The sequence below is a fragment of the Microtus oregoni genome, unplaced genomic scaffold (genome assembly GCF_018167655.1).
Source record: "Microtus oregoni isolate MIOR12 unplaced genomic scaffold, Mior012 000016F_ref0000370, whole genome shotgun sequence".
Taxonomy (NCBI): domain Eukaryota; kingdom Metazoa; phylum Chordata; class Mammalia; order Rodentia; family Cricetidae; genus Microtus; species Microtus oregoni.
Window position 1 is genome coordinate 1,253,618 of NW_024543075.1, and position 23,102 is coordinate 1,276,719.

At 48.9% G+C, this 23,102-nt stretch overlaps 1 protein-coding gene across 8 annotated transcripts in view; it reads right to left on the minus strand.

The window, feature by feature from the left end:
• Shank2 (SH3 and multiple ankyrin repeat domains 2) overlaps positions 1-22,204 on the minus strand; it is a 456,357-nt gene extending 434,153 nt beyond the window's left edge. For 5 of the 8 annotated variants that reach the window (XM_041666927.1, XM_041666926.1, XM_041666923.1 and 2 more), the window contains exon 1: positions 21,044-21,091. The gene's annotated coding sequence lies outside the window, so the exon portion shown is untranslated. Of the gene's footprint in view, positions 1-21,043; positions 21,093-22,156 lie in introns of those variants that run through there. The other 3 variants (XM_041666928.1, XM_041666925.1, XM_041666922.1) reach the window with 2 other exon arrangements.
• Between the last annotated feature and the right edge of the window lie 898 nt (positions 22,205-23,102).

Genomic DNA, 23,102 nt, shown 5'->3' on the forward strand with positions numbered 1-23,102 from the left:
AACAACAGAAAACAAAAGCAAAAAACAAGAGATGAACATGAATTCCCAATGGAAAATCCTTGAAAATGTTTACAAATGGAGCTGGAGCTACAGCTCAGTTGATAGAGCTCTTACCTAGCATATGCAGCCCTCAGTTTCATTCCCAGCAGTGCATAAATAAAGCACAGTAGGTGGTGTGCAACTGTAAGCGTAGCACTTGAGAGGTAGAGGCAGTGGGATCAGAAGGTCAAAGGTCACCTTTAGCTACTCGATGAGTTCAAAATCAGACTGGGATGTCTGAGATTATGTCTGTCTCTGTGTGTCTCTGTCTATCTGTCTGTCTGTATGTATGTATGTCTCTCTCTCACACACATACAATACAATATTTATATGTTTATATAAATAAATATTAGCAACTATAATTCAGTCATATATAAAAATAAATATACACTATGATCAGGTTGAATTTACTGGTTCAATATTTTGTTTTAAAAAGTTAATTTTTAAGAAGTGTCATCCTGAAAAAAAAAATTAACAAAATTCAACATCTATCTGTGGGGAAAAAAAAACCTCTCCTAAAAATAAGATGGGAACTTCCTCAACTTAATAGACACTATCTACAAGGAAACCCTTCAGCCACCAGTCATTAAGAAGCCAAGGAACTAAGTGCTTTCCAGGAAATGCCTGTATGCTTGGGGTGAGGTGAAGGCACCAGCTGTTCCTGCTGTTGGTGAGCACCAGATGCTCCCACGAGTGCAACAAGGTAGCAAAGGTAAAAGCAATCTAGAAGCAAATGGTCCCTGCTTCTCAGTTACAGAAAACCACAGGGAATCTAGAAACTCAAAAATCCTCCAGAAATCACATGGAGGTCATGAGATTTAAGATGAGCACTCAGGGCCAGCAAGATGGCTTAGCAGGGAAAGAAGCTTGCTGCCAAGTCTCAGGACCTGAGTCCAACCTCTGGGTCCTGATTGGTGGCTGGAGAGAACTGACTCACCCAGGCTGACCTCTGACTTCCACATGCACACCACAGACACAGGCACAGTTAATAACTCAATGCAAAAAAAAAAAAAAAACAAGATGAACATATAAATATCAAAACCAACTCCACATAACACAATGTTACAGAATTCCCTCCCCCCCTCAAATGATAAAAAGAAAAGAAATACTTAAGGGGACATCAAGATGGCTCAGCAGGTAAAGGTGTTTGCTGGCAAGCCTCTGGACCTGAGTTCAACCCTTGGGTCCTGCGTGGTGGAAGAAAACTAATTCTTGCGGATTGATCTCTGCCCTCCACGTGCACACCTATGCCACCCCACATAAATACAAAATAAATCAATAATTGTAAAAAATGAAATTCTTAGGTATAAATAAAGCATTTTAGGAGGTGTGTTCAGACTCTACACAGTGATTAAACAAATTACATATTTCTTTTTTAAAGATTTACTTATTTTTATTTTATGTGCACAAGTGTTCTGCCTACATGTACGTATGTGTACCATGTGTGTGCAGTGCCCTCAGAAGTCAGAAGAGAGCACTAGATCCCTTGGAACTGAATATAAAGACAGCTGTGATACACCAAGTGGGTGCTGGGAATAGAACCCTGGTCCTCTGCAGGAGCAGTCAGTGCTCTTAACTGGTGAGCCATCTCTCCAATTTGTCTAACTCAATGGGAGCCCTGGGCTGGATTATCAGCTTACATAAGTACACACACGCACACACACATACAACTGCAAAAAAAAAAAAGAAAGTTAGAAGAATCCATCTACCCAGTTTCAAGCTTTATTGTATAGCCACAGCAATCAAGTCTGGCTGGTTCTGGTGGAGAGAAAGGAACACAGCTATAGACCGAAGTGGAGAGCCCAGGGAATCAAGCCACATGTGTACATACACACATGTGCGAGTGCACACATGCGTGCAGACACACACACACACAGCTGGTTCCCAGCAAGGGCACAGACCGTTCAGTGAGGCAGGGTCGTTTACAGCAAACAATAGTGGAAGGGTTGCACATGTGGAGAAAAAAATCAGAGTGCCAAACAAGCTTGCCTTAAACAGAGTTTCATGAAACTGTATAACGGCTTCCATGAGGAACGTGAGACTTGACGCTTTCAGAAGAACTAGGATGAAACCTTCCGGATGCAGGTGAGGCGGCACCTGCTTGGACCCTGCAGACAGCGTACTCCAGGATTGCAGCAGCCAAGGCAGAACCACCTCCTGACACAAACCACAGAGTGAACATTTGCAAGCCACACGCTTGAGGGTGCAGAGCACTCAACACTCAGCAATGAAACCCCAAACCATGACAATCCAGGGCAGATGTGGCGGAACACGTGGGGCAGTGTTTTACAAAGGAAGAAACATAGAGCAGTAAGTCCCCCGGCAGCTGCTCATCCCCAGCCAAGGATGGTGCAGATGCTACCCCGGAAAGATTAGGGAAGGAGCCAGAACCAACACCAGAGACACCTGCACGGCCTCATATGGTGCCACACAGTAAATTAGGGGCCCAGGTCCATCGGCAGGTAAAGAAAATGTAGCAGATACATAACGGAGTATTACTCAGCCATAATGAAGGACGGAATATCTTTTGCAGAATAAAGTAGATGTGGTTGGATATTAAATGAAGTGAAATGAGTCAAACTCAGAAAGACACTGGCTCATTCTCTCTCCAAAGGGAATCCTAGAAAGAGTCTCTGAGAGAACGAAGAATAGTGGGAGGCAGAAAAAGAGAAGGGTACGGGGGACGGTGTAGTCGAAGTGAACGACAGCTGAACGAGGCACCTTTATGACGGCCATTTCCACTCATATCACAACGATAAAGGGGCCTCACAGTCAATATACTAATTACAATAATCTATGACTCTACGCCTACCAGGATAGCTAAAAGAAAAAATATTAATGCTGTCTGTTGTCAAGAAAGCAGAAGAACTGGATGGAACTGGATCATACAGACATTGCTGGTGGGGAAATTAAATGAAAAACTTTTTAATTTAAATTTGATTTGGAGTTTGAGTAGAGTGTTTGTTTGCTTTTTTCCTCCCTTTTAAAATGTTTATTATTTATTTATTTTTATTTTATGTGTGTGGGTGTTTTGCCTGCATGTATAAAGGGCATCAGAGCCCCTAGAACTAGAGTTGCAGATGGTTGTGAGCTGTCATGGAGGATCTGGGAACTAAACCCAGGTTCTCTGTAAGAGCAGCCAGTGCCCTTAAACACTGAGCCATCTCCCCAGATGCCCTCGCCTGATGTTTTGAGGTGGGCTCTAATGTATCACAGACTAGTCTCAAATTCACTATGTGGCAGTGGATGACGTAGAACTCTTGATGTTCCTTCCTCTACTTCCAAGTGCTGTGACTACAGATGTGCCCCTCAAGCAGAGCTTTGCTGCCTCTGACACCCCGTCACCCCATTCAAACAAACCTTGGGGGATTCTTCACCACACTGCTCCGTAGGGAACCTTTGTCTGTGGGTATCTACATGGAAAGGAAGAAGCGGGCCCGGGACACAGCTCCACAGCAGAGCGCCTGCCCAGCGAGCACTCAATGCCCAACACCAAAAGGAGCTGCTAGAAAAATCTCACCTCAGAGGTAGCATAGCCTTCTGTCCAACAGGTGTAGAAAAAGAAAGGCAGACTAAGATGAAGGGCCCAGAAGGAATGGAAACAAGACAATCAAAGCAAAATCCATCCAGACTAGACTGAAAAAGTCACGGAAGGTCAAGGAGGCCCAAGTTACTTATCTGAAGAGCTGGCCAGCTAGAGAACCTTTCTCTACTGAAGGAAAGTATGGGGTCGGGATGGCCAATGATAGAGAAGAGGAAAGGCTGGGGTGTCCAGCGATTGAAGGGGAAGGACAGTACTGGGAACTGACCACACCAGGAAACAGGGAGTAGGGATCTGAGCAACTTCGAATGGGCACGCCTCTGGATGGGAAACAAAGTCACAGATTCCATTCCCAGTACCTCTACTGAGCAGTTCATAACCACAACCACCTGGTACGACAGACAGCTCCAGGGCGCCCAATACCTCAGGCCTTCATGACCCTGAACTCTTCTGCACACACAGACACAGACAATTTAATATTTTTGTAAAGAAACAATCTGGGCAGATCTCTAATGAGCAGAAACTGAATTAATCATTTGAAAACTCCCACAAAGAAAACCTCAGGCCAAGGTGGCCTCTCGACAAATGCTAAGTGCTGAAGAAACTCGGGCCGATTCCTCGGTCTCCTCTGAGAATGGAAGTGAACACTTCGCAACTTGTCAAAGGCCAGTACCATCCCCATCCCAAACCTACACCACACTCCAAGGCCTCTTGAGAATGCACCTGCAGAAGCTGAGGAAATCCCAGCTGTCCAGGAGCAGGAACAGGGGACAGTGAACCCTGCCGAGCAGGATTAATCCCAAGAGGAAAGTGTCCAGGACTCAGTGCCGCACACCACACTAATGGAATAAATGGCAAAGAGGCGATTAGCATTTCAATGGCAGTGGGAAAAGCACTTGCGGGCTCCAACGCCTTATGAACTTTCTCAACCCAGTAAAGTGTTATTACAAAACCAAACCCTCAGAATCACTCCCCAGAATCAGGACCAACCAATGTCTGCTCTTGACAATGCTACCCAACCCCGTCCTGGAGGTGAGCAAGACAATATGACAACGAAATGGAATAAAATACTGGAGAAGGGAGAGGATCATGGGCCCCTACTACTGGCAGTCCTGGCTGCTAGGGGAGAACTTCTTATTTTCAGTGCTTTGGCCTTGACTGGGTTGCCCATGCTCCTGCTGACAGCTCTATGTCTGTTTAAATTCAGTGGTCACAAAACAAAACCAGACAAAAAGGTAGAAGGGAGACTTGCCCTGAGGAGCAGGACTGAGCAAGGTGGGATGGGGATAAGTGGTAATGAGGATGTGTGACCAAATGTATTATATACATGTGAGACTGGCAAAGAACAAATAAAATTTGATTTTTTTTAAAGGTGGCTATTTAAGGTCCCATTTTCCTGGACTTGGACTTTAATGCAAAACCACAAACACTAAAGAATCATGTAAACTTAGCATTTTGTAAATAAATAAATAAATAGTTTGAGTTGAATTGAGTGAAATTTATGTCCTAGCAATGCTGAAGCATGCATGGGCAGTTCTGTTGAATTTGTCCATATTGGGTTTCATGATCTAAGTTGATGAGGGTGACTGACCAGGTCTGTTCCTCAAGTATTTTATAGGCTTTCAAATAAATGTATACATACATATACACATACATGTGAATACATACATGTATTCTCTTCCAGTTGTTGGTCAGAGGTGTTCCAAGACTCCCTCTGCTAACAACACAAGCTGCTGCCCATTGCTCTTGGTTACCACCAGCACCCAGTGATAAGACCCTACTGCTTGTGGTGGCATTTCATTGGTATTTTAATAAATAAAGCTTGCCTGAAGATCAGAAAAGCAAAACAGTCACACTCATCAGCCTTACAGACCAGGCAGCAATGACACACACCTTTACTCCCAGTAGCCACACTAGCTTGCAATAGAAACCAGGCAGTAGTGGTGCACTCCCTTAATCCCAGAACTAGAGAGGACTATAGGGCTCAAGGAGACAGCTCTCAGTCACAGTCTCATTCTGAGGTTTCCTGGAGGCAATATCACCATTTTTGGACTGAGGTTGAAGTAAAAGTCAGTGGCTGACTGGTTTTCTTTTCTGGTCTTCAGGTTAAACCCCAATATCTGTCTCTGAGTTTTTATTAATTGTGCTTCAATTGCTGAAGACACCACATACTTTGGAAGTGAGCTGGTACCAAAACAGAAGCTTCCTCCCCACTGGAGAGCTTTCATAGCATCCAAAACTGCTGTGCAGGCTCTGAGAAAAAATGTACTCAACAGCATGCCCAGCTGTGAACCTCGTGGACCACGATGGTGATGGTCACAACAAAATACGCTGTGAATGCAATAGTGGCACGAATGTTATTGAGGACCCAACCACTTTCTGCTTGGATCTAGGATCCACTCCACAGGAGGAAACATACATCAGATATTCTGGCCTAGAATTCATGATGGGGAGATCACAGGACCCGAGTTGGGGGAACTTGGCTAAATATATACAGTATCAAACTGCTTTTAAATATTTATCTTTATACTCATAGATTAGATCCATCAGAGAAGCTTCTTGCGGTGGATAGCAGTCAATACAGAGACTCCTAATCTGTCAAAGTGCAGACAATAAATGTCTTGGAAGTGCTCAACCCCAAATGGGGCATCTACATCACATCCCCTGTCACTAAGGCTCAGGAAACATTGCAGAAGAGGAGACAATATGACTATAAGAACCAGAAATCAGGAAAAAAAGTGGAACTATGATATTTTCAGGATATTTCAAGGCCATTGCGTCCTTGAACTTGGAAACTGTGGTTGCCTGCAGAAAATCAAGCCAGTCAGCATCCCAGCATGGGTGACAAAGAGCCTTGGGAGTCTCCACCCTCCATCCTGCCACCATAGATGAGAAATTTATTGAGAATGTCTGGCTTCTGAAGAAAGGAAAATCAGGTTTTTGGTTGTTGTTTTTTTTCCCAGGAATGTGGCCCTGGGTGGATTGACCATGCTTCAGAGGATGGTTCATGACCATGGGCATTCAGATACCACTAACTCTGGTTATCCATGGGTGATAAAAGGAAAACGAGAAGAAGAAGAAGACATGAAGGTGGAGTGGGGGAAGGAGAGGAGGGGGGTGTCTGGAGGAAGTTGGAGAGGAGTGTTGGGGTGAATACCAAAGTATCATCAAAGCACATTGTAAACATGTGGCATTCTCAAGGAATAAATAAAAAATGTAAAAACTGCTTCTGTAGTATATATTTCAGACTAAAAATAAATAGTAAATAAGATTAGAAAGAAAAATAGAATTATCTAGGGTTGGCATGAAGCTTAGTGGCATAGAACTTGTCTGACTTATAGGCCTGGCACTGGAATGAGGGAGGGGGGAAGGAGAAAGAAAGGAAAGAAGGGAGGGAAAAGGTGGGAGGAAGGCAGGAGGAGAAGAGCAGAGAAAATATCTATAGAAGAAGACATCATACTTTACATAGCAACCCTAAAGAATCCACCAAAAACTATTACAACCAATAAACAGGCTTGGCAGCTCAAGATACCACCAAATATCCAAACATCACTTGCATATCTAAGGCAGTGAGTGTGGAACCTGGGGCCTAGAGCTTATTAAGCAATGCCTCTATCATCAAACCCCAAAGTCGTCATTCTTTTTAAGATCTATTTATTTTTACTTTGTGTGTCTGGGTGTGTACCTGTATGTATGTCTGTGTAGCACATGTGTGCAGTGACGTCAGAGGCCAGAAGAGGGAGATAGCTGCCTTGAAAATGAAGTTACAAATGGCTATAAATCGAGACAGGTGCTAGCAACCAATCCTGGGCCCCTGCAAGAGCAGCCAGTGCTCTTAACCACTGAGCCGCCCCTTCCACTCCTTATCAGATCTCCATGCAATCTGATAGTGAAATTAAGAAAACAGCAACATTTATCATCACATTTTAAAATTAAACTCGTGGAGAGGGAGAGATGGCTCGGTGGCTGCTGCCTAGATAGAGGAGGAAGTGCAGGACACGCCTCCCAGGCAGTGCAGGGCCTTCCCTGCAGCTGCTGCAATTGGCTGGAGCATTCTTCCCATTACGGAGTACAGGGGTGAGAAGAGGCTGGTCTGGAAAGACAGATGAGGCCCCGAAGAGCCTGGCCTGGCAACAAGCATCACAGGGTCCAACCTGGGACAAACCTCATCTACCACAGAAACTACACACAGACTTAGGAAGGCATGACCTTGAGGCTCACACACCCACTGTGCCCTGTTCCCTGTTACTGCACGGCCAAGATTCCGGTTAGAACACAGAAAGTTCCAGTGGCTGGTGGCAGCCAAATGACACAGCATACAGAGCCAGGCACAGAACCGGTCTTCTGCAGCTGTGAACGATGGGATTTCTGGTGTATTGTGAATAACTTATTCATTCAACAAATGCCCATTCCAGCAGTATGCCTGTTACCACCGGTGCCCATTGTCTCAGTGTGCATGGCCAGTATCCAAAGAAGTGTGTGGACAGGGAACGTCCCGGCTTCAGCCATGATGTCAACTCTAAACTTATCAGTACTCAGTTATCCCCAAGGACCACCCTGGATTTCTGAGGACATTCAACTAAGCTGGACTGCCCCTCCTCTAGGGAGGCAACTGCCCTGTGACATCCCTGGTCCTCACTTTTGTGTTCCTCCCTCACATGGGGTGACAGCAATCAGCCTGCAATATTTTTCCATATTCCATGTCTGTCCCCCATATTCCTCTCCTCCTTTCCTCAAAGATAGCCTTCCATTTCCCCCCGCCCATTTATAACAGCTGTCCAGGATGTGCTCGGCCCAGACCCAGCAGAAGAACAAAGTTAGATTATGACCAAGGCCAGGTGAGGGAGGTCTCAAACAAAGCCACGAGCCACAGACTTAGTTGTTTATAACCACACTCTCACCAGGGCCTCATCATCAAGCACTTGGGTGAAGCCTCTGAGACAGCTAATCCTACCTGTGTCTTCCCTAGACTAATCTTAGCATGCAAGCACTTCTGGTCTCCCGTCTTCCAGGAAAGAATAGTGATGCTCTTTGTCCTTTCTTGGTCACAGGCTTCAGAACAGGAGAGGCAGGGTGTGGAAGGCTACAGAGCCAAGGCCTCTAGGGACTCTCTTTATGGTTCCCTTCTGTCCATCTCACAGTCAGTCTCTATAAGGAAGCTCTTCCACCCGTGCCCCAAGCATCATGGGATGTTCTCTCTTCCACTAGCCTCCCAGGGACTATCTTCCACAATGCTGCCTTTGTCCTGCAGGTCCTTGCAAATGACAATTCCCCGGCAGATATCCAAAAACAACTTTGCTGTCTCCAGCGCTATTGACGGAATTGCCTAGCTTCTTTGTCCCTGTGAAACGATTTCCCTTCGGTCATGCTAGTTCGGTCATGAACTCAGTTTGACTGCCATGGGCCTCCATGGGGTTCCTTTGGGTGCATTTTCTTCCACATTCTTTTTAGTTTCTTTGGATTGGTTTGGGCCATGGTTTCTTTTAAGGTCTTTGGTCAAAATCAAACAAGGAGAGAATTTTGAAGGTGGAAAGATAAAAGTAACTCCTCGTAGACAAGGGAGGCTCATAGGACTCACCAGATTTTCACCAGCTATACCCAGCAAAACTGTCCTTCACGGGTGAAAAGGAGACGAAGATTTTCCCCAACAAGAAAAAGTTTGTAGGAGTTTTTTACCTCTGACCTACAAGAAAGGTTTGTCCTTTCTTTAGGGAACTCCTTAAGGGAGCTCTCCGAACTGAAGGGAAACTAAAGGCCAAGAGCACCACACCAAGAGTGAAACTCACGGGTGAGAAATGGCTCTGCCGTGCTGCAGTGGAGGAGGGAAGCCCTGTCTAACCGCAGGACGAGCCTCAGGAGGCCAAAGATGACTCAAGGGTGCACAGCAGGAGATATGAACTGTCACAATGGTCGAAAACCACGTCAGAGAGAAGTTAAAGTGTTGAACGCAACTTATTTTACCAGCTTAAATAAACTGTCGTTAGCTATTTTACTTAAGTTTCGGTCATATACAAGCATGTGGCCACAGAATTTACAATATGGTTACGCTTTTGAGAAAAAAGTCCCATGACCAGAGAGATAACTCAGCAGTTAAGAGCACTTGCCATCCTTCCAGAGACCAAGACTCAGTTCCCAGCACCCACATGGTGACTCACAACCATCCATGACTCTAGTTCCAGGGGATCTGATGACCTCTTATGCCCTCCCCAGGCACATACGGTACACATACATACATACATACATACATACATACATGCAGACAAGTGCTCATCACATAAAATACAGCAAATAAATCTAAAGGAGAAAATCATGGAGCTGGAGAGATGGCTCAGCTCTTACAAATGCCTGCTTGCTTTTGCAGAGGACGCAAGTTTGTACCCAGCATCCACATCAGGTGCTCACAACCACCTATAACTATAGCTCCAGGAGATCTGACGCTCTCCTCTGACCTCCACATGTTCACACACACACACACACACACACACACACACACACACACAGGTTCACATACCCACACATATATACATAAAAACGAAAATCTTTTCAAAAGAGAAGACAGTCTCGCACCCCACCCAACCCCACCTGTGGATGGATTCAGGCACCTCCTCCCCTAACCCACACCCAGGTTTGAGCAACAGTGCACGGCAGGTCCACATTCCACTCCCTTCCCGTTCTAGTTCTTTCCCCCACTCCAGGCAGTGCACACTAACGGTACCCCTGCCTGGACAGTCTCACAAAGCAGAGTCCCTGATCCCTGCCCATCTTCTCACTGCTCCAGCCCATGTCACACAGCTCCAGGAAAACTTCTTCAACCAATCCTCTTTCTGGCAGTCAACACCTGCAGAGACCTCGCTGAGATCCTGTTCCCACTTGTCCACTGCTGGACATCAATGCCCTCCAAACCAAATAGCTGTCATCCTCATGAGCTCAGCTGTCTTGGCAAGAAAAGTCATGACGGCTGGACGTGACTGTTGGCATTCCCTATCAGGGAGGAGATAGGGAGGCTTGTGGGACCCTCACCCGAGTATCCAGCCACACTTCCCAACAGTTGTATGCAACTCTGCCCTAAATTACACATGGCCTCAAGGCTTCTGGAAAGGGCCAGAAGATTGACACTGGAAAGACTAGGAAAGAGGCTCCATTTATGTCGCCATCTGTAGCCATTCAGAAGCCACCATCCACGCTGCATATAGACCTTGCCATGTGGCTGTGTTAGGGTCCTCTGGGCTCCTGTAAGTAAGGGCTATAAGTTCGTTGGTCCCCAGGGTAAACTTCGGTGGAACTGAACTTTGGTTTGTTATTGGAACCTGGAAAGAGGGGTAAATGTTGCCTAGTCAGCACCCCCATGCCAATGGAGGAAATTTTTTGACATCCAGCTTGTCTCTCTTTGAAAACTGGTCAACTGTTCTGCTTGCACCTTCTAGACCTCAAAGGCACTATCCAGCCTCCTCCATTCCACAGCCTGGAAGGTGGCCCTGCCTGCCTCTACAATCCTAGATTCTGAAACCTTACCTCCAGATGAGGACCCTTCGTAACCATCTAGAGCCTCAAACCAAATTTCAAATACATCTCAAATGGCAAGAAAAGAGGCATTTACTGTTACAACTCCCACATGGCAAACCTGACTCTCAAATTTAGGTCCTGCTCTGGAGGCTGAGCAGCTAACTCCCGTGATTCTCAGTGTGTGATCCAGGAAACACTAAAGGCACCCCATGGCCCTTTCAAATCATGTTCGCAATAATATTAAGATGTAATTAATTTAATAATCGTCTCATGCTCCATGTGGACTGTGCCAGAGGCTGCATGAGTGAGACCGAGACAGCAGGTTTCGGCAGCAGAGACAAGAGACCAGCTCTGTCTGCACAGTCAGGCCGTACAGAAGCTTTGCAGAAACAGTCTGGATTGATGTTCTTCTAAGCATTGCTTTTATTTTGGAAAATACTTGGTGTTCTAGTTTGCCCCCTGTAGCTGTGACACAAAAACTGATTGAAAGCAACTTGGAGATGAAAAGGTTTATTTAGCTTACAGCTCACAGTTCAATGTGAAGGGAAGTGAATGCAGGAACTCAACAAGGCAGGAACCTGGAAGCAGGAACTGAAGCAAGGCTGGTGGGGAATGCTGCTTACAGGCTTGTTCCTCCTGACTTGCTTGACTTGCTCAGCTTGCTTGCTCTTTTTGTTTTGTTTTTCCAAGATAGGGTTTCTCTTTGTAGCCCTGGCTGTCCAAGAACTCTCTCTGTAGACCAGACTGGACTCAAACTTAGAAACCCACATTGCCTCAGACTTCCCAAGTGCTGGGATTAAATGCCATCTGTTTTGCTTTAAGTAGCCCTGAATCACGTGCGCAGGGGTGGCATCTCCCACAGAGGGTGTAGCCCTCCCACATCAATCTTTAATCAAAAATGTCCTACAGATTTGTACACAGTCCAATCTGATGGAAGCAATTCCTGGATCAAAGTTGCTTCTTCACAGATATGTCAAGTTGACAACAAAGCCATGACAGTTGTGTTGGGACCACAAGATGGCTCAGAGTGTAAAGGGAACTTGTCACCAAGCAGAATAACCTGAGTTTGATCCCAGGACCTACATGGTGAAATGCAAACCCCAACTCCAGCAGGTTGTCCTCTGATCGCCATATGTGTACATTCATGCACGCACACATACACACACATGCACACACACACACACTTAATTAATTAAAATAAAATGTAAAAAAAATTTAAAGAAGTAGATTTTACTTGTTCAGAATTACTGTATTGTGGGAAATTTTTATGTTAAAAGCTAATAACTTTAATACTAATGTTAAAAATATATGAATGCATATTTAAAGTTTTCTTTTACAATTTCCTTTTTAACTTTTTGACGAAGCCAAGAATGGAATCCAGGGCTGTGCCCGGACTGTACTGCCAGCCCGCATCCACAACCCCCTCTCTTTTTCCAGTAGTGGGAATTTAACTCAGGCCTTGCCCGTGCTAAGCAAGTGCTCTATCCCTGGGTCATACTCCCAGTCCTCTTCCCACCTGTGACAGCACTGTCAGTAGACGGACACACAACACTCTCTGGGTTCCTGAATCCTGGTGTAAGAGGTCACAGGAGCCCTGAGACCCTAAGTGTCTTGGCCCCACGTTTGAGAATCACAGCATTTCCCTCCAATCAGAAACAGGAAAACAAGCCAACATTCTCCCAGGAAATGTAGTGACGAAGGCTCCTCATGATGGGGGTGACTGCCTGGTCCCATCCCAGCCATATGACCTTAATCAGACTCAGTATTTTCTGCCTCTATCTCTTTCCCCAAGAAGAGGGAGGGTGTCATGGAAACTGTGTTCTCAGGGCTGGGATGAGGATGATGCGGCACTGAACGACCAAGAGCTCCCCACACAATATCACGACTACTTTCCCAGTACGGCCACTGTGAAGGTCCAAGAAAGAGAGAGAAATGGATGGAGACAACCGGGAGGACTCTTTTGACCTGAGATAACCCTGGCTGTCCTAAAGAGCAGGTGGAGCGAGGGCAGCACCCTGTGAAACCAGGTCCGTTGATGGCTAATGTTGTCTCTCAGCTTGACGGGATCTACAATCGCCTAGCATGCCTGTGAGAGAGTTTCAGTTCCTTAACGGAGATGGGAGGACCCACCCTGAGTGTGGGCAGCACCAGTCCGTGGGCTCGGGTTCCACAGAGAACAAAAACGAGAAAGATGAGCGCCAGTGTTCATCTGCCTGCTTCCTGGCTATGGATGCAATGTGACCAGCTGCCCCACACTCTTGCCACCATGACTTCCAGGCCATGGTGGACAGCATCCTCAGACTGGGAGCCAGAGCAAACCCTTCCTTTCTTTAGTTGTTTCTGTCCTGCGTTTGTCACAGCAGCGAGAGACGTAATTAATACAGGGCCACAGCCACCCCTGCCCAAACTGAGCTAAGGATGAAGCTGCAGCCACAGGAAGTTAGCTCTCCATTACTGAAGCCATACTGGAAGCCATTACACGTGTTGCTGCCTCAGGGTTAAGTGGCCTGGTGCTTTGACATGCACATCTCAACCCCCTCACCTACAGTCTCTCCTACATCCCCCAAACCTTGTCAAAGCAGGTCATCTCAAAAGGACCGGAGCAGACAAGAGGAGGGTACAGCCCTGGCCAGGCAGAAAACCCACAGTCACCCAGCATGACCCATAGAGCCAGGAGGCTGAGACATTCCCCACCAGGACCCCCAAAGACTCAGAATAAACAAGAGGTAGGTGTTTTCTGTTGCTTTGACAATGGGCTGTCCCTGAGTTCCAGGAATGGCGGGGTTACCACCTCTTCCCTCAAGGAGCTCCAGAAACAGGCGTGAGACATCTGTCCTTGTGTGTAGAGAATTATTAACAGCAATCCCTGCCTTGCTAGGACTTCAGGAATGTCCCTCTCTGTGTTTGTTTTCAATAGAAAATTCACTATGTACCCATGGCCACTCACCCCCATGGCCTCCTGCACCCAGCTTCAGCAAACATCCTGGAAATGCCAACCTGAGTTGCATAAGGTCTGTGCCTCCTGCGGGGAAACCCATCACTCCCAGGCCCAGAGTGTCCAGCTGCTGGGTCTCCAAAGCCTCTAACGGCAAGTGCTGTTTAAATCCCTTCCTTAGGGGAAGACGTAAAGAATGTCCACCCTCTCAAGGTCCTAATGACAAACTAAAGTTCGAGGCCATCGAAGTTCACCCGAAGGAACCAGTGAGCTTACTGGGCTCGCTTACACAGCATGCAGAAGGATTAATGGTGGGAGCATGGGGAACCTCAGGGTAGCCACACTGGGAAGCCTTCACCCAGCAGGGATGGTGACTTCCCCACAGAAGCGCAGATGAAGACCTCTTTCCCCTAGCCTTTCCTAGCCTACATACTCTAGCTCCTCCCTGAGACACCACGGCACATGCAATCTGAGCAGAACTGGCTGGGAGGAGTGACCAGATTCAAGCAAGGGTCCAGTGACCCTCACACCCTCTGGTGGCTTGAATGAAAATGGCCCCCATTTTCATTATATAATATATATATTATATATAAATTATATAATATATATAAAATATTATATATATATATAATGGGCAGCACTATTGAGAAGTGTGGCCTTTTTGGAGTAGGTGTGGCTTTGTTGGAAGAAGTGTGTCAATGGGGGTGAGCTTGGGTTTCAGAAGATGAAGCCAGGCCCAGTGTCACTCTCTCTTCCTGCTGTCTCTGATCCAGGTGTAGAACTCTGAGCTACCTCTCCAGCACCATGTCTGCCTGCATGCTGCCATGTCTCCTGCCATGACAATAACGGACTGAACCTCTGAACTGCGAGCCAGCCCCAATTAAACGTTTTCCTTTATAAGCATTGCTGTGATCAGGGTGCCTCTTCACAGCAATAGAAACCCTAAGACATTCCTAAGCAGGAACGTCAACAGTTCACAAGCCCCATCCTGATGGACGCTCACAAGCTGGCATAGCTGATCTCATGAAGATGGTGGCAGGTTGGCTGGAAGGAAGAACAGGCCAGAGGGTTTGCTGACTTCTTATTGCTGAGTGACATTTGAGAGAGATGAAGTCTGGAATCAGGATGCCCAGCAATGGGACACTTCATCCCCTGATGCCAGGTGCAGTAGATAGATGGGGGGCAGATCCTGATAGCTTGCCAGGCGTCACTGCTGGGACTTGAGAAGGTTTGGGGGTGACACACAGAGAAATCTGCCACAGCTAAAGGAGGAGTGACATCTGTTATTGAGGCAGGGAGCTCCTAATGAGAGCACCCAGGTAGTGTGTGCTCTGGGGAACCACGGGGGCAGCCCCCTGTGCTCCTCTCAGGGCATCCCTCCCCCCACAGAAGTGGCCAGGGATTGGACTTCCCGCAAAGCTAAGGCTCCAAACTCACAAGCCAACTTTCAGGCTAGACAGCACAAGCACAAGTTCTGTGTCCAAAATTCGGGCTATTCCTCAACCCGCAAAGTTGGGAGCAGGATGCTTTCGAATCCCCAAGGTAATAGTGAACTCCAGGCCAAGAGATCACGCATGTGCAAAGCTCATTAGTTAGACACTCTGTTGCTGCCTTTACCCAGGTATCACCTTACCCAGATAAACCTTGATGCAGGTAAAATGCATTTTGCCAACTTGGGGGCTGGGGAGACGTCTCACTCAGCCTGTAAAGCACTTGCAAGCATGAGACCATTCGTTTGATCCCAAAAAGTCATGTTAAGATGCATGGAGCATGCGTGTAATCCTAGCACTGGGGAGGCACAGACAGGAGGATCACTGGGACTCAGTGACAAGACAGTCTAGCTCCCTTGGTGAGCTCCAGGTCAATGACAGACCAGAGGTGAACAGTATCCTAAGGATGACACCTGATAATGACTTCTGATCTCCCTACACATATTCACACATGTGTGCACACACACGCACACGTGCACACATACACACACACCCTGTGCACTTTTTAAAAATCTTGGAAATTTAGACGGTGACTTCTAGTCTATGGGGACACAAAGTCCTTCCAGAAATAGCTCATGTAGAGAAAGTCCATTGGGGTAGCTCTTTCCCATAGCCCTTTCCCAAAGGGCTCCACTATGAAAGACGTTCCTGGCCCATTGGGGAAGCATCATACCCAGGTAGGGACCTCTGGACACCAAAGGGCTGATTCAGTGACAGTCCTCGTCGAAACACCACACTGCCCACAACCTTCTCAGGAGAGCACACTGCTACTCACAGTGGTTTTCTCTTCCTCTCCATGTCTAAATACCCGTCATATCTTAACAGGACCCGGTTTGCCGCACGGTCCTGTTGTCTCAATCTACAAGTGACTTTCACAGACTGTGACTAAGGTCACAGGAAATCTTTAAAACATCCATTTATATACTTTTTTTTCTTGCTGAGGAGTTGCTAGGTTAATTAATAAAAGACCCGGGAGCACAAAACATATTACATTGGATGAAAATTCTTGGGAGGAAACAGCCACATAAAGAATAAAGGGAACAGGGCTGGAGACGTGACTCCATGGGAGAGCGATTGCTAGAATTCCCAGTTAGGGGCTTAGGCATGGTTCAATGGGAGAGCACCTGCCTAGAATCCCCCAGTAATGGGATAATGACATGACTCAGTGGGAGAGTGCCAGTCTAGAATCCCCCAATGAAAAGAGGGTGTAGCTCAGTGGGAGAGCACCAGTCTAGAATCCCTAGTGAGGGGCTGGGGCATGGCTCAGTGAGAGAGCACCCACCTAGAATCCTCAAGTGATGGAGGAGTTAGGATCAGTGAAACACTTGCTCAGCACCATCAAGGACTTAAGTGCAAAGCCCCAGCACCTTCCAGCTTTTAAGGAACACCAGTAGCTCCATAAAACTCATCCATTTGAAGCTGGGCCGTGGTGGTGCATGTCTTTAATCCCAGCACTCAGGAGGCAAAGACAGGCAGATCTCTGTGAGTTCGAGGCCAGCCTGGTCTACAGATGGAGTGCCAAGACAGGCTCCAAAGATACACAGAGAAATCCTGTCTCAAAAAAAAAAAAATAAAATCTCGTCCATCTCATCCATTTGTCTCAGTAGAGTGGGGATCGAGCCATGGTGGTCTATGGTAATTTACTCCAGTGCTATAAAAAAGTTAGCCAACAATCATTCCCAATTATCAATAACTACAACACTAAAGACAAACCGGCATCCAATGAAAACACGCAAACCTAGGAGGATTTCGATAGACTCACAAGCGCGTGAGAAGTCTAACCAGGGGTTAACAGCAGAATGTGAGCAGGCTTTAACAGGTTTACCATGCGATTTGCTCTAGCTTTGCCAGGTGTAGGAATGCCTGAAAAGAAAACAGTCCGGAAATGGGTAGACACAATATCTAGGTTTAAAAGTGATGCTTTTAGAGAGGAAAGAAGAGAAGGGGAAAAATGCGTTTTAGAGGGACCTGGCTCTAGCCCAGCAGGGCCACTGTAAGTGTGCAAAAATTATATCCCTAATGGATGCATCTGGAGAGGGAGGGTCTCCCAGTTGGAGGCTTCTAAGCTAAGCATCTCGGGACTTGCTCCATCCATCTTCCCTACTCAAAACTTGAAACTTCTCCAAGTGGATTCGTGGAACTTCTATAGGCAGAATCCCACGGTGCTCAGCAGCAGAAAGGGGACAGGAGCCCTCCTGCACCCCTGCAGCCCATCTGGAATCCACAGACCAAGCACCCCTGTAGTTCATCATGTGGAACTACAGACCCAGTCTGGGAGTCTGTGCCTGTCAACCCCAAAGCCCCACTGAGCCAAGGGACTGGGCCAGGGCAAGCACACCCAAGCGCTGCGGATTTTAGACAGCATCCCTCTGTGTTAGTCCTCTGCTTAGAGGAGACATCTGGTAGCCAATCGGAGAGCTCTCTGCTTACTGCTCCAACCCATGGACCTCACTTCTCCTGAAGGTTTTTAAGAGCTTAATCTCTCAGGAAATGTTGCATGCTGCAGCTGGCCTGTCCTCAGGACCAGGCATCAGAGAGACCCTATTGCTGACCCTGAGTAGGCTCTGGGAACCAGAAGGGACACGCCGCACCCCTTTCTGGCTAAGACTAGGACATCCCCTTGATCAGGAGGAAGGCTCCCATCAGGGTCAACCTGTTACTCAGACAACCTCAATGTTCCTACCAGAGCCCCTGTAGACCCCGTGAGCCATGTCGAATGGCTCCAAGAAGCAGCTTTACAATGACAAAATGCACATCCTATCAAGTAGTCTGCTCAGAAACTTCGGCTTTCGCCCACTAACTCCATTTCACACCACAGGAACAAGACAACTAATTTTCTGCCACATTCTGGTGGCACTTCCCGCTGGGTGATGTGTGTTTAGCTCTGGTAGGGTGTGAGAATGTGGGCTGAGATCCCTGGGGCTACCCAAGGTATACAATTGAGGCTCCTCATTCACTACATGTGGGAACCGGGGCAAGTAGCACTACTCCAGAGCCTCAGGCTACTGGCCTGGAAGGGGGAACAGAAGTCAGCCCACCCCCTGTCCTCCCCAGGAGTTCTGGGATATGAGAACAGCAAAGGCATAATGAAGATGCCTAGGAATGGACAGAGTGCAGAATGCTAGCTCATTCTGCCCGCTCTGCAGCTGCTGAGTGCACGATACACCCAGGGTAGAGGTCATGCGTATGGTGGTCATCAGCTGTGCAAAGGCCCTGCCCATCTCATTCCTCTAGGTGGTTTGTTCTGTCCCCTTCGTGACAATCAGGGGCCTCTCTGTGCTCTATAGCACCCAGCAGTTGCATGGAACCATCCTCTACATGTAACCAATCACATGTATCCCCACTAGCCTAGAAGCTCCAAGAGTAGCAACCTTCATCCAACTTCAGGTCTGATACTACGCAGCATCAGACCCCTAGATAAGATCTGTTCAGCATATTTTAATGAAATACAGAAAAAACAGGGCCAAATATGCCCAGCTCATCTCGGCCTCACAGAAGATGGCAGACTTCTCTTTCGGGTAGGCTGGTTAGCTTCTGTGCCCAGCCCAAAGCTCACAAGTTTAGGAGGGAGGGGATACCAGGCTCCTAGCCCATCTCTCGATCTGTTTACATTCTTCCCATATCCACATACCAGCGCCCAGGTGATGAAAGACAGGCCTGAATGTAAGACCCCACTTCTATCCTGACCAAGAGGGTCACAAAATTACCATGCATGAGCCTCCTCAACATTACTTCCCGTGGGGGTCACAGCCATGGGTGAGGCTCCTGATGAGGTCAAAATGCATATTTGAACAGGCTGCTATGGCCAGACCTCCCTGCCACCATAAGGAACCATTGAGGCTACAAGTCCTGTAGCATCAGGAAAGGGGTCAGTAGGGAGGCCATAGCCTTATTTGGAGATCCATGCATGACTTCTGCAGGGGTCCTCGGCTCTCACAGCAGTTCCGTCCCACACATAGCCATTTGGACAAGCTCCCATTACTCCCCGGAGCCTATAGAGACCCTAGGACCCTGCCATTTAGGACTCTTAAGTATTAAGAAACAAAGCTCATTATGTCATAGACTCGGCTTCCTATAAGGCTCCATCTCTAGGGCTGATTTCTTACAGATCGGACAACTCCCAGCATGTTCTTCTGTCACACTTTCTTCCTCACGAGGGAAAATAAAACCCCACGCTATGCCCAACTCCTTCACAGGGTCTAGCTGAAGCCTCTCACATCTCAGTGCCCCACCCCGAGGACCCAGTGTTCTAGACAGCACCTCAGGTCCCCAGGCCTGGACCAAGTAGCCGTCCCAAGATCTTAGCTATGCATGCAACCTTGAGGTGGGTTAAATAAATGAATAAGTATCTTGAACTACAAACAAGGCTTTCTTAAAAGGCAAGTGCAATACTAGGCAGAGATTCCCCATCTGACAAGGACTGTGATCAGGATCCCTGGGAGCCACCTTCCGCTGCACATCCTGACACAGAGGCCCAAAAAAACGCCCACTTGGCCACTTAGTTCCTCCTTCTTGGAAAAATCCTGGTACAAGCAATGGGTTCCGTTTCCTTGAAAACACTTCACCCCGGGAGCTGTGACATCCAGGCACTATGAAGCCAGCTTTATTCTTCTTACCCACTTTAAGCAACGGTGACCCTGGTCCCACCCTCCTTTCCAGGCTACCACTCCTCTCCCCCAATCCATCAATGTCCAAGACCTTTCTCGGCTCACTTCAACTGCAGCAACGGAAGGTTCCAGTCTCCACCAGATTCAGCCTGGTGTCACCTATGTGTGGCTGGAATGTTTCCAACCAAGGCACCTCCAGGGGCCCCTGTGGACACATCACACACTATCTGCCTGCAGGGTGCCAGACCTGAAGTGGGACCGGTGTCAAGGCTGAGCCTGCAGCTGAGATCGACCCACCTGCTGAACCTCCCCTAGCCAGGTCAGCAAGGTGCAGGGTCCAATCCCAGTTAGAGGTCACAAGCCATTCTCCAACCCAAACTTCCCAAATTGTCTTTGCGTGCCAGAGCTCAGCTTAATTAGCTGGTTGACCTCATTAACGTTCAAACTTCAGATTGAAAAAGAGGTCACACATCTACCTAATTTACTACCTCGAATTTCCACGCGGAAACCACTATTTTCAGATGTCCTCTGAAGGCTTCCAGGACTGCCTGCTTGCCACCCATAAGCCATCGGGGAGGCCCCTGAGACCCCCAAACCCATGGGCCCAAAGTATCTTCTCAGAAGGAACAACCCACGTCCCCTTTAAAAGCACAGTCATCAAAAATTAGTCTCTAGCCCACTGGGCACACCACCGCCCCACCCCAACCCAGAACCTTGCAGCGCCCCACTCACTTGGAGCTGAACAACTAGAATGTTTCATGCTGCAACCCCTTGTACTTTCTGCAAATCGGTGAGGAGTTCCAGGGAAGCCACCCCCTCTGCGCCCCAACTGTAGTTTTCAAGACGACCTTGGTACTCCCCAGGAAGACAAGTTTCACGGGATACCCTAGCCCTCTACTACCAGTCGGAGAGGTTAAGGGCGACTCACCCTACACACCCCAGCGATGAGGTCCAACGGATGCCCCACACCCTTGAACTCGGGAAGCCAGGTCCGGCGCGACCCCAGCATCCTGGCAACGAAATCCGGTACGCACAGGTCCTGCATGTACCCTCTTCACCCAAGACGACGTTTACCAGGTGATATCACTGGGTCGCACCTTGGCTTCCTCAGAGGCCCCAGTCCAGGGGGCGAGGGCGTGGTCTGGGTCTGCGTCTTCCAGAGACCTACAGTAACCGGGTACCCAGGGCTGCGCGGCCAGGCTGCCCGGGGAAGGAGTCTGGGGCCCCGGGCGCGCGGGTGGAGCTGCCCGCTGCGCCGGAGGAGGGATGCCTGGACGAAAGTTGCCAGGGAAACTTGAGCAACTCGAACACCGGTGCCAGCGTCCTGCATAATTCACGGGCAGCGGCGGATAGAGGTGGGGGCCGCTCCCCTGCGCCCGCCGGGTCCCCACACCCCTACTTGGGAGTGTGGCGGGTAGGGGTCGGGCACCCGGCGGGGGCTCCGTGCGACCCCCGACCTCCTGGAGCCAGCTGCTGCCGCGGCAATAGTGCGCAAAGCCGGCACTGGGCAGAGTCTGAGAGAGAGCGCGCGCAGGAAGTCTCAAGGGACAGAGATCAGGGCGCGGGTCCCCGCCCAGAGCGCCCCCTGGCGGCCCTGCGGCGGATCCTCTTCTGGGCTTTGATGGCCCAAGACCCCGGGAAATAGGCGATCTACAGGACAGGAGATCCCGGCACGGAACAGAGGCTGATCTACCTGCGCTAACCCGATGAAGGAATCAGAAGCGCTGGAAGAAGCAGAGTTCACAGGCTCAGGAGACAAAGAACTACTGAGCTCTGCACTCAGGTCGCTTCAAAAGCTCTTGTGACTGGCCCCTTTCCAGGGGAAGGAGTGTTTGGGGGAGGGGTGTCCCCCTAAAAGACGCAAGCCCCACCTGCATGCGCGCATCCCTCTTTTCCAGCTCTCATCCTCAACCTCTATGGGTACGGGGCGGCTCTGACCCAATCGCCGTTGCTTCTGGAATGCAGAGGCACACACATGCCTCAGGAGCCGGTTAGGTGCCCGAGGGCCACCCCACTATTCTTCCCCGCCCGTGCGTCTCACCTGGCTCCCGCGCCGGGGGCGGGCCCAAGCCCAGGGGAGGAATTGAGATCGCGAACCCCACTCGGCCCGGGAGGACCAAGCGGCACCGTGCCCAGCAGGGCAGGAGGTTTTGGGGGTGCAGATCGCAGCCCCGCCCCGTCCTGCGCCACGGGCAACCTGGGGCTCCGGGGGCGAAATGCGACCGCGGGCGCAGGCAGCGTGGGGGAGGGGACCTCTTGAGGGCGACCCGCCCCTGCCGCACCTGTCCCGGTCTCGCGGCGGCCGCCTTGGCGCGGAGTGTGGGGTCTGTTGTAGCAACCCAGGGAGACGCCGGGCGCCCCGCCCCAGGCTGCGTGGCTCGCGCGCCACCCCCTCCCAGACCAGAAAGTCTCTCTGGCTGCTAGAGCCCAACCCCTTTCCGCAAGATTATCCCGACCTCAACCCGCTCCATCCGGAGCATGTTAATAGGATTGAGAAACCGAGGCCCACGGCTCGGAAAACGTTAGCAGCGCACTTGAAAACTTTGTACCTGGGTAACACGCCTGCGTCTGCCTCCTAAGCCACCAGGGCTCGGCCACCTTCCACCTTGGGGAGGAGACCGGGCGGAGCTGGTAGGGAAGGAGAGACAACTGCCAGAATCCTACAGGTGAAACTCTCTGGAGCCGCCCGCCCTGGGATTTTATTATCCTCAGTGACAGGCTTTTGCTTCAGTCCAGAGGGAGTCTCAGGCCACCAGCTCCGCGCCATGGCAATGTGCCCAATCTGCTAGGAGAACCATGGCTAATAATCTCCAAAAACCGTAATAATTTACTGATAGCGCTCCACCCTGAACAAACCGTACGCCTTAGCAGGCTATTGGGGGAGAAGGGTCTGCGTTTTTCAGTGTTTTGGAAAAGGAGTTTATTGTCTCTAAATCCACAATTCCAAGAGGCTCGGGGTGAGGACAGAGATGCAGCCTGCGGGCCTC